Source organism: Macaca mulatta, chromosome 2 (genome assembly GCF_049350105.2).
Source record: "Macaca mulatta isolate MMU2019108-1 chromosome 2, T2T-MMU8v2.0, whole genome shotgun sequence".
NCBI classification, from domain to species: Eukaryota; Metazoa; Chordata; class Mammalia; order Primates; family Cercopithecidae; genus Macaca; species Macaca mulatta.
Genome location: NC_133407.1, coordinates 30945573 through 30957500, shown reverse-complemented (window position 1 = coordinate 30957500; position 11928 = coordinate 30945573). Strand labels below are relative to the sequence as shown.

The 11928-nt window shown below is 36.6% G+C and overlaps 1 protein-coding gene across 2 annotated transcripts in view; it reads right to left on the bottom strand.

The window, feature by feature from the left end:
- Positions 1-11928, bottom strand: part of TBC1D5 (TBC1 domain family member 5) — a 564710-nt gene that overhangs the window by 397132 nt on the left and 155650 nt on the right. For both annotated transcript variants that reach the window (XM_015132185.3, NM_001258153.1), the window contains 1 exon segment: positions 8317-8440. The gene's annotated coding sequence lies outside the window, so the exon portion shown is untranslated.

Here is an 11928-nt window from a genome sequence, read left to right as displayed (position 1 = left end):
AATGGCTGCTCATAGCTAATGAAACCAGTGGGGAAGCTCTCCTGGGATGGAGCTGGTACATGTCCTCAAAGGATAGTGAAATGGCAAAAGAAAACACTACCGTAGGCAGGAAATTTTATCTAAGAGGCTTAGTTTGGACATACTCTGGTTGAAGTGAAGCACAAGGATACAACTTTTCTTTCTTATTATTCTTTTGTTATGTTATGCACAGGAACATGTTCCAGAAAACCAACGAAGGTTATTGACGAATAATACATACATTCTTTATTCTCTCCCATCATGAAGCACTTTTCTGCACTTGGGTACTGACTAAAAGCTTTACACAAATGGGATTTGGCCTGTAGGGCATGTAGAATTTGGGTATTAAAAACCACATCTACTTTCTCCCTAAAATCTTTCCATGCTTGTATCACTGACAGTTTCCTTGTAATTCATAAAGCCCTTCCATTATCTCTTCCTTTCATATATTTAATATCTGTGCTTTTCTTTTCTTTTCTTTTTTTTTGGGGGGGAGACAGAGTCTTACTCTGTCACCAGGCTAGAGTGCAGTGGCGTGATCTCGGCTCACTGTAACCTCCGCCTCCCAGGTTCAAGCGATTCTCCTGCCTCAGCCTCCCGAGTATCTGGGATTACAGGCACATGCCACCACGCTCAGCTAATTTTTGTATTTTTAGTAAAGACAGGGTTTCACCATGTTGGCCAAAATGGTCTCGATCTCCTGACCTTGTGATCTGCCCTTGTAGGCCTCCCAAAGTGCTGGGATTACAGGCGTGAGCCACTGCGCCGGGCCTTGTGCTTCTTTTTCTAATGCAAGTTGACAATGAATTTATTAACTCTGTAAACCAAAATGTATCTGAGACAAGTCTCAATCAATTTAGAAGTTTATTTTGCCAAAGTTAAGGAACATGACACGTGGCACAGCCTCAAGAGGTCCTAAGAACATGTTCCCAAGGTGGCTGGGTTTATAGCTTGATTTTATACATTTTAGGGATACATAAGACATGAATCAATATACGTGAGGTATACACTGGTTCGGTCCAGAAAGGCGGGGCATCTCCAAGCAAGGGGGCTTCCAGGTCATAGGTGGATTCAAAGATTTTCTGGTTGGCAATTAGTTAAAAGAGTTATGTAGAGGCCATAGATGGCAACTGTTTCCTATTAAATCTTTAAAAGGTACTGGACTCTCAGCTAATCTCTTCAGGATCAGAAAAACAGCTGGGAAGGGAATGGGAATGGGATTCTATTGAGAATGTAAACTTCTCCCACAAGAGAGAACCCTGAAGGGCCATTTCAAAATATGTTAAATATGGGGTAAAATACTTTGATTTCTTACAGGGCCTGCTATCTGTCATGCGATGCTATATATACTACAGTCAGGGTGGTATTTGTTATCTTAGTGCTACAAAGAGTCTGTTTTGTCAGTCTTATAATCTCTATTTTAATGTTAATGCTGCTCAGTTTTGTGCCTGAACTCCAAAGCAAGAAGAGTACAAACAAGCCATGACAGATCTTTCCATTCCTGCCATGGCGTGAGCAAGATTTTTGGAGTTCTTTGGAATCCCCTTGGACAACAAGAGGATCCATTCAGTTGGTTGGGGAGCTTAGAATTTTATGTTTGGTTTACATGTCTAACCATTGAAATTGCTGGTATCCAATAGTTTGGTTTTTGGTTTTTTTTTTTTTGAGACAGGGTCTCATTGTCACCCAGGCAGTGGCGCAATCTCAATTCCCTGCAACCTCTGCCTCCCAGGTTTAAGTGATTCTCCTGCCTCAGTCTCCCAAGTAGCTGGGACTACAGGTATGCACCACCACAACCGGCTGATCTTTTGGTATTTTTAGTAGAGACAGTGTTTCACCATGTTGGCCAAGCTGGTCTTGAATTCTTGACCTCAGGTGATCCACCCGCCGTGGCCTCCCAAAGTGCTAGGATTACAGGCACAAGCCACCGTGCTTGGCCTAGTTTGTTTTTAAGCCTACCAAAAAGTAAGAAATTTCTATTGGTTTAAAATTCATTTCCATTTCCTGTATTTTCATCGTCATCTTCACCTTTTCATGACTAGTCATTACTCAATTTAGGCTCTCCTCATTGCTTACCACAGACATTACAATAACTACTAAGCCTGCCTCTACACCTTTGGTTTCTCCTCTTGATGCCATCTTACAAGCTAATATCAGAATAATCTCCAAGAGCATAAGGTTTGATTTTGGCATGTCTTGCTGCATACCTTTCTGTCCCATCCCTGAAAGTTTAATAGAATGCAACTGATCATGAGTGACATTTTTAAAAGATAATCTTAAATTAGCTCAGATTTATCAAAAAGGTAACTCATTTTCAAATTTTGATAATATAATTATTTTTATTAACAATTTACTTAAGAAAACTTTCCATAAATGATTGCTATATACTACAGAACCCTTAATAGCATGAAGTTACCATTATTAACTGCCTTAGAACAATAATTTACATACAGAAGTGAACTATACTCACTGATCACTTCTTTTGTTTTGATGAATACAAACAGAAATAAAAGAATAAACAAGTAGAAGAAAACCATTGAAGACATTGGTAAACACACATGTAGGAAAAGTCAGAGTAGGAAAAGCCAAAACAAATTTACATTTTTATATTGCTACAAAATTCATGTCGCACAACCTAAAGTACCTTCCTCCCTCAACACAAAATAAAAATAAAAAATAAAAACAACTGCTTAACATGAATGAAAAGCATATTAGTGCTGATAAATGTTTAACTGATTAGTCAAAGAGCAAGTATCAATTCTAACTATTTGTTGGTAAATAGAACCAGATATTTATACATCAGTAACTGATCATAACAAAAATTAAGAAATTTTCCATGAACAATTTTAGAAACAAGATAGCTATGAAACCTATGTATGTGAGAAAAAAAACCAAGAGTGATAGTCTCCGTTTTCTCAGAGCTACTTGGCCACACAATAGCTTAACATTCCATTTGGATGTATGTTGTTGAGGATAAGAAGTTTGTGTGCCGATACATCACTTTTCCAAATAAAAATATAAAGTTTAACAATGCAATTTGCTGCTAACAAGCATTAAAATGGAAATATATTTTGCTTGCTTTCACTGCAACTTTCATTTGTGGTCTACATTCTGGCATTCTTTGTTTTGTTTTTGTTGTTGTGGTCATTGTTTTTGAGACAGGGTATCACTCTGTCACCCAGGCCAGAGTATAGTGACACAGTCACTGCTCACTGCTGCCTCAACCTCCCATGCTCAAGTGATCCTCCCACCTCACCTTCCCTAGTGGCTGGGATCACAGACACATGCAACCATGCTGAGCTACTTTTTGTTCTTTGTATCTGAACCAAGCAACAGCTATAGGAAGATTTTTCTTTAATGTTAAAAATTAACATTTTAAAATTTATCAGGACATAAATATCAGAAATTTAAGTAAAACAATCAGGATACAGACACAGAGAAAGACACAGCTACACACCAAAACAAAACAGGGGTATCTTGAATTTCTAAGAATGAGTCAGTCCTGGCTTTCTGATTACCCAGCACAATCATGTTATGAAAACATTAGAAATTTTCATGATGCAAAACCTATCTCTTGCAGATTGGAGTAACCCATATGCATGGTTTCCAACAACCAAGTTCTTCTGTCTACCCATATACATATTACCAGAGTACTTTTTCAAGAACCCTTGTTCTACTATAATTCTATTTTATAGCTCCTAAAAACAACAAACTATGACATTATAAGAAGTCAACTCTAAAATTTAACCCTTAATAAAATCACAATATTATCCCAAAACCTGAGAGGATTTGCTCTCTGAATGATTTCAACAATTCGTTTACTTAAGGTGCAATGTCAGTTTATGTAAATAAGGAAATCTTTATGGAAAACACAAATGTAACCAACTATATAATATAAAATTATCACCTTAAATTATAATTTAATAGTAATAATTGCCAAGACTGTGTGAAAAGCATTTAGGAAACGTCACTGATTTAATAACATAGTCAATATAAAATGGACTTCTATTTTAAAAGTATCCAATAATAATAAATAACAAAATAATAAAAAAAACAAAAAATAATCAATTTCGATGTGATCAAAAACTAATAGTCATGAACAGGTTGAATTCATAGTTATATATGGGAATATTTTTCAAAAAGTTCTCCCACAAGAAATTATTTATTGTGAATAACAGATTAAATGGGAGTGAGAAAGATGAGGAAAAAGGGGTTGTTCTCAGCTAGGTATTGGCAACATTATTCTGAAAAACAACTAGATATAGTAAATATTTTAGGCTCTGTGGGCCATACAGTAGCTGTTGCAACTGCTTAACTTTACTGTAAACTAATAAGCATGGCTGTGTTACAATAAAACTTTATTTATGGACACAAATGTGAATTTCATATAATGTTCATATGTCAATAAATTGCATTCCTCCTTTGAATTTTTTAAACTGTTTTAAAACAAAACCATTCTTGGTTTGTAGGTTGTACAAAAATGGATGTCAGGCCAGATTTAGCTCATGGGCCAGATTTAATCAAACCCTGTTCTAAATCGTATGTTTAATCACACTCTCAGCCTTCAATCACAATACAGAAACGAAATCTTTCAGCCTTCAATCACAATATAGAAACTAAATCTTTCATTCTCCATATTTTCCGCATCAATTTCCTAAATATTTTATGGTCTATTTCCTATTCTCTTTCTAATAAATAAATAAATAAATAAATAAATAAATAAATCTTCATTTTTAATAGCTATATATATAAAAAACTTTTTTTTTTTTTTTTGAGACGGAGTCTCGCTCTGTCGCCCAGGCTGGAGTGCAGTGGCCGGATCTCAGCTCACTGCAAGCTCCGCCTCCCGGGTTCGGGCCATTCTCCTGTCTCAGCCTCCTGAGTAGCTGGGACTACAGGCGCCCGCCACCTCGCCCGGCTAGTTTTTTGTATTTTTTAGTAGAGACGGGGTTTCACCGTGTTAGCCAGGATGGTCTCGATCTCCTGACCTAGTGATCCGCCCGTCTCGGCCTCCCAAAGTGCTGGGATTACAGGCTTGAGCCACCGCGCCCGGCCCTTTTTTTTCTTTTTTAAGACGATGCCTTGCTCTGTTGCCCAGGCTGGAGTGCAGTGGCATCTCAGCTGCCTGCAACCTCTGCCTCCCAGGTTCAAGCGATTCTCCTGCCTCAGCCTCCCAAGTAGCTGGCATTACAGGCATGCAGCACCACACCCAGCTAATTTTTTGTATTTTTGGTAGAGATGGGGTTTCACCATGTTGGCCAGGCTGGTCTCAAACTCCTGACGTCAAGTGATCTGCCCACCTTGGACTCCCACCAAAGTGCTGGTATTACAGGCATAAGCCACCAAGCCCAGCCTAAAACATTTAAATGACAAGCAAAATAAGGTAAATCTTTACAAATGCCATAGGACATTTGCAAATTTTCTTATGTAAGAGGAGATAAAGATCATATTCATACACTGTGAGAATGTAGAATTCACATTCACTGACCACAACACAAATCTAGAATTTTTTTTTTTTTTTTTTTTTTTTTGAGACAGAGTCTCGCACTGTTGCCCTAGCTGGAGTCCAATGGCACGATCTCGGCTCACTGCAACCTCTGCCTCCTGAGTTCAAGCGATACTCCTGCCTCAGCCTCCCAAGTACCTGGGACTACAGGTGCCCGCCACCATGCACGGCTAATTTTTTGTATTTTTAGTAGAGACGGGTTTCACAATATTGGCCAGGCTGGTCTCGAACTCCTGACCTCGTGATCCACCCACCTCAGTCTCCCAAAGTGCTGGGATTACAGGCGTGAGCCACCTCGCCCGGCCAAATCTAGACTTTCTTAATGACAAAAAAGTCCCTGTTAGATAATCAAATGGAAACAGATTTCATTTCTAGTTACTTTACATAACAAAAACACTATATAACATATGACATGATGAGTTAATGGATGCACGCTTTGAGAATCAATACCTGCCAACATTTAAAATTTTAAAAAGACACTATGTGCCTCCTGATGAGAAAATACAATGGCACCTACAGTCCTATCTAAGGGATTAAGTTTAAATGTAATCAAACTCTGACCCTACCTGCCAACTTAGAAAAAAATATAGAACAAAATGTTTAACTTCACCATGAATACAAGATGGACAAAATACAGATTGTAGGGAACTCAGCAGGTCAAACAACTCAGGTACTTCAGTGAATAACATATAAAGAAAAGAAAGGGCTGGAGGGAAAAACCTACTGCTTAAGAAAGTCTTCAAAGGAAAATATAGTCCAGACTCAGTGGCTCACCCCTGCAATCCCATCACTTTGGAAGGACGAGTCGGGAGGATCACTTGAAGCCAGGAGCTCAAGACTAGCCTGGGCAATGAAATGAGACACCGTGTCTCTAAAAAAAATTAAAAATAAGCCAGCCATGGTCCATGGTGGTATGCATCTGTAGTCCTAGCTACTCAGGAGGCTTAGGCAGGAGGATCACTTGAGCCCAGGAGTTCAAGGCTGCAGTGAGCTGTGATTATGCCACTGCATTCCAACCTGGGCAACAGAGTAAAATCCTGTCTAAAAAAAGTGCGGGGGGAGGGGGGGCGCGCAGGGGAGGCCGGGTCCCGTGGCTCACACCACTTTGGGAGTAATCCCAGCACTTCGGGAGGCTGAGGCGGGCAGATCATGAGGTCAGGAGTTCAAGACTAGCCTGGCCAACATGGTGAAACCCCATCTCTACTAAAAATACAAAAATTAGCTGGGCGTCGTGGCCCACAGCTGTAATCCTAGTTACTAGGGAGGCTGAGGCAGGAGAATAGCTTGAACCAGGGAGGCAGAAGTTGCAGTGAGCAGATATGACACCACTGCACTCCAGCCTGGGTGACAGAGCAAGACTCCATCTCAAAAAAAAAAAACAACAAAAAAAAAACAAATAAACAAAAAAACTTTTTTGAAGTGAACATGAACAATTCTATAGTGTCTAGAGACGCACACTTAAGTGACAAAACCATAAAGAAACAGAAATAGGGCCAGGCGCAGTGGCTCACGCCTATAATCCCAGCACTTTGGGAGGCCGACGTGGGCACATCACGAGGTCAGGATATCGAGACCATCCTGGCTAACATGGTGAAACCCTGTCTCTACTAAAAATACAAAAAAATTAGCCGGGTGCGGTGGCGGGCGCCTGCAGTCCCAGCTACTCAGGAGGCTGAGGCAGGAGAATGGCGTGAACCCGGGAGGCAGAGCTTGCAGTGAGCTGAGATTGCGCCACTGAGATCTGCCTGGGCGACAGAGCAAGACTCCGTCTCAAAAAAAAATAAATAAAGAAACAGAAATAATTTATTATTCTGAAAGTCAGAAGTTACTTTTGGAGGGAAAAAGAGGGTTGTGACTGGCATAGAACACATTGAAGAGCTTCTGCAGTGGCTGGTAAAATTCTATTTCTTGACTTAAGTAATAATTACAAGCATGTTTACCTTAAAATAATTCACCAAGACATATATTTGTTTTGAATGGTTTTCTGTATCTGTGATCTATGTTATGATGAAAAGGTTGAAAGCTAATTAAAGCAAATTAATTTCATACACATATCATACAAATGATACACACACTTTTTTACATATACATGTAAAAACTTAGAGGGTTCAATCAAAGCTCTAGTAAGAGCAAAAAAATCATAAATTAGCACTCTGTTAAATGTAAAACAAAAGAAAATATAACAAATAAATGAGCCAGCACTTATCTTAAGAAAATTATAAAAACAAAATAAACCAAATAAAATAGCAGACAGAGAAGCAAACAAGCTAGTTCTTTCCTTCTTTGCAAGCTCATTAAAATAGACTAAATTTTGATAAGTTGACCAAGGGGAAGGGGAAAAAACAAAGTATTCTTAGTAACAGCAAGAAAGATAATATAATACCAGCCCTCAATAAGATTATTTAAACACTGGAGCGGGAGGGTGAAGAGTATTATGTACAGCTTTAGGCCAACAAATTTGAAGAGCTAAATGAAATAAAAAATAAGAAAGGACAAATCTGTTCTAAGAAAGGACAAATTTCCAAAAAGAAAGAAACTGTCCCAGTTCATTTTATGTTGGCATGATCCTAACCCCAAAACATGACAAAGAGAGCACAAGAGGAACGATCTCACAATACATCATGAACAAGAAGTAATCTTTTCAAAAATGCAAGGGCAAAGATTAGAAAGTCTATTAACTGATTATGTAAGTCAACTAAAGGAAAAAAGACGTAACAATGTGTCACTCAATGTGGCAAACCTTTGATTAAAAAAACACTTTGTTTCAATTAGCAGAGTATGATGGCACATACCTGTAATCCCAGCTACTTGGGAGGCCTCTGAAGGAAGATCTCTTGAGTCCTTGAGATGGAGGCTACAATGGGCTATGACTGCACCACTATATTCCAGACTGGATGACAGAGTGAGACTCCATCTCTAAAAAAAATTTAATTAACTAAATTAAAATTAAAATAAACTAAGCAAACAAAATATAAAACTTCCATGCATCAATACAGCATTAGGGTGAAAAAAAAACTCATAGATAGCATTTATAATGCAAAACATAAATGGATTTTGCCATTTAAATACAGACACCTAAAGATATTAGCTATTAATGCCAATCCTATTAATTCAACATTGTTAGAGAGATTTTACCCAACCCAGTAGGTCAAGTAAAAGAAATCAGAAGTATAAATTTTAAAAGGAAGACAAAATTATAATTTGCACCTAATAGTGTCTACAAAAACTGAAGATAATCAAATTAAAAAAATTTTAAATCATAAAATAAGACTGCATGACTTATAAAAAAAAAAAAGAAGAAAGAAAGATTCCCTATACACTAAACACTGCTCAAAACTTAATATTTACTGTGAGTGATATGCCAGGGACTGTGCTAAACACCAAACAAACCAATACCAACCATAACTAAAATAACCCAGCACAAGGGCAACAACAGTCTTGGTGCATTATGAAAACCTAGATATAAAAAAAAAGTGTGACTTGTTTGAAGGACCCAAAGGGCAAATCAAGATGCACAACATACTCCTGGATGCGAATGCTTATTATTGGCATATATAAATTTTCTATAAAGTAATTGATACATCTAATGCAAATCTAATAAAAATTCCAAAGGGACTGTGAGACAGAAGACGGCAGGAAGATTCTGAAGTCCATGTAAATTGTCTGAGAATACCTACAATTTTTAAAAGAATAATGATATAAAGGGAATAGCCCTATAATGTAGAAAAACAATAAATCCTGTTACTTAAAGGTGTAAGGTTTGTGTAAAGAGAGACATACAGATCAACAGATTAAAACGAAGTCCCAAACAAATCCGTAAATATATCAGTTACGTACATGATAAGGGGATATTTGTTGATGGATTAGTTATGGTAAGAGAGTTTTCTGGTTGCACAACTGGATAGAAAGATATTCTTGACTAAAATTGGGAAAACTAAACAGAGAAGGACTGAACAAAGGAAGCATATAATAAACTTAAATTTAGACTCGTCAAATTTGAGGAACCATCATGAAATCCAAGAAAAGTGACATCAAATAGATAGATAGATATGCAGGCCTGGAGGTCATAACAATAGCCTAGGCTGGATCTGTTAACTTGGGAGTCCTGCATACAAAGTGGTTAACTGAAGTCATAGACACAGACTAGATTGCCAAGAGAAGGGTATAGTGAGAAGAGAAAAGCACTAGATCTTGAGGAATACAACACAATGAATCAGGAAAATCAGGAAGGCATAATATCATAGAAGCAAAGGCAAAAATATATTTCAAAATGAAGTACACTTAAGGTCTGAAAATGTCACCTGGAATTCTCAAAGTACATTCTGTATAATATAAGGTTATAGACTCACAATGTGAAGAGTAAAGAATTAAGATTTCAAAACAGTATCTTTAGAAAGGGCTTATAAAATTTTAAAAGGAAATGAGAGAAGACAAATATATTTTTAAAAAGCAGTCTGGAAGGACATATTCAAGTAAGAAACAATGGTCATCACTGGGGAAAGAATTACAAGTGGTTTTTAACTTCATACATTTCGGTACTGTTTGACTATTTTAGCAAACACACGAAGTACTTATACATTAGCAAAAAATAAAGATAGCTGAACCTGGAAAAGCAAATTGGAAAAGAAAACAACCCAGACATTGCCTTATAAAAATATTTTTATCATTACTTAAAAGTTGAAAAACTTTACAGAGCTCCTCACAGATCTACTGCATTCTCTTTCATGATAGCCATACCCTATAAAATGAAATACTTTTATTCATCTTTTAACAAGCATTTATTATACATCTATTATGAATCAAATCATTGTGCTGAAAACATTGGATGCAAAAATATAAATAAATTACTACCCCCCCTTAAGCTTCATGGGCCTACAGTTTAATGGAAAACAGACATGTAAACAATCATAATTCAATATGATCAGTGTACACACAAAGTGACAATGAATGTACAAGCTAAGATATTTTACGAGAGAAATAAATTTGAACTGATTCTTAAAGAAAGAAGGAGGTAGGAGTTCCAGGCAAGGAACTTCTAATATATTTAGAATCTGCATTCACCCATCCTACCCACCATGCTAGTCGATGCCCTATGTATGTCCCACCACTACCACTGAGGATCTCATCAAATCCTCACCTCTCTTTTAAGTAGTCAGCATAGACAAATGGCTATCATTTTTCCTATATGTTAAAAACAAATCAGCATCCAGACATCAAATCATGATGATTTCAACATCCCGCTTACAGATTATTTTTAATTTTGAACCTGTCACAATGCATAGTAGTACCATGAGTGGGAAAAAAAGAAGAAAAAAATAAAATGAGCCCCAAAATCAAATATAACATATATTTACTTTTGTTGTGCTTTTGCTCAATTATATAAGAAAAAAATGAAAGTTGAGAACTCTAAAGTTAGGTTTTTCTACTAGGAAGGAAAAAAAAAAAAAAAAACCTCTGTTCTTTAATGTTTAGAATAATTAGTATTTAGTTGTTATTGTCCCAGTACTTATTACTCCTAAAACCTGTTCTGGGGAAACTTGTGTGCCTAAGGAACTGGATTTAATGGAACCTATTAACTTTTTTAAGACACTGTCTAAAAACACTGATTGCATATCACTAGGAGGTCAATCCTACAATCATCTTTTCCCAAATGGTCACTACTCCAAAGCACATTAGCTGTTCATTCAGTAACAGTTTTGGTGTACTATGTTTAAAGTCCTTAAGGAGTATCAGTTAACTGATTATGTTGCTTGAAAGCAGTATTAAGTAGTAAAACTAATTCATCAGTCATCACATTTTCCTAAATATTTTTCATATATTGCTATTTTAAGAAAAGAAAGACCATAATAATTACAGAAAAAGTAATCAGTACTACAATTTTCTTTGGAAAAGGTAAATATATGCATGGCTGGCTGTTGAAATAAAAGTCTTTCCAAGAAGCAAAGTGATAGGCCAGGAGTTGAAAAGAATCAACTGCAAAGAAAACCTCATTTCTATTTTCAATTGCTATTTCTGTTGACAACAACAAATAGTCGTTTATTTATATATCTATTGCCTCAGATAAAACAACACAACCAATGTATATGATATTTCACATGCTTTAACAAAAAGAAATAATCTCATTCCTTTATAAAGGATAACTTTTCAAATTAGAGTAATTTACATGCTTTTAGTGTTTTTCTGTTTTTGAAAATTAGTAGGTTACGTTTGAAAAACTTTGCCAAAGGAAATATAGTCCCACATTTTCACAAAGGGAAGAAATGTTAAAAATTCAAACTTTCAAGCTAAGGTTACAGGTATTCTAAATGAAAAATAATTTCTTCCTCCAATAGTCTCTTTAATTACTATAACTATACTGCAGTATCCTTCCTATATTATAACATTATAGCACAATATTTGAGATT